Here is a 652-nt window from a genome sequence, read left to right as displayed (position 1 = left end):
GATAGATAGATAGATAGATAGATAGATAGATAGATAGATAGATAGATAGATAGATAGATAGATGGATGGATGGATGGATAGATCTGGAAGATATCCACATAGACATATCATGGAAGCCATGGAAATGATATGACCATCAAAAGAGTGTAGAGAGAAAAGAGAACAGGCCCGGGGGTACAATATGAATGATGAATCAGAAAAGGAGTCTAAAAATAGTCAGATAGGTAGGAGGACACCCAGGAGAGAGTAGTGTCAAAAACAAACCCTAAGAGATCATATTCAATCTAATTAGCAAGTCTTGATTGAATGGTTATTTTGTGTCCTGTGTTGTTCTACTCACTCTTAGATGATATCAAAAAAGCAAAAAGTTATGGTATTTGCCTTCTACAACCTTTTGGTACCAATGTAAAGAAAAGATTAACAAACAGTAAACAATGCAAGAAGAAAACAGAGTTGAGGAAACTGAGGCACAGAAAGGTAAAGTGACTGCTACATTTTGTGGAACAGACCATATGCTCAGATCAAGGTATGATGCCTCTCACATACTGACCTGGGCACAAGGGATATGCTGTGTTCCAGAGTCAAAGAAAAAAAAAGACCCTTCTTTCCTTCCTTCCTTCCTTCCTTCCTTCCTTCCTTCCTTCCTTCCTTC

The sequence above is a fragment of the Vombatus ursinus genome, unplaced genomic scaffold (assembly GCF_900497805.2).
Source record: "Vombatus ursinus unplaced genomic scaffold, bare-nosed wombat genome assembly UNPS02010639.1, whole genome shotgun sequence".
Classification (NCBI taxonomy): Eukaryota; Metazoa; Chordata; class Mammalia; order Diprotodontia; family Vombatidae; genus Vombatus; species Vombatus ursinus.
This window is presented reverse-complemented; position numbering follows the sequence as displayed.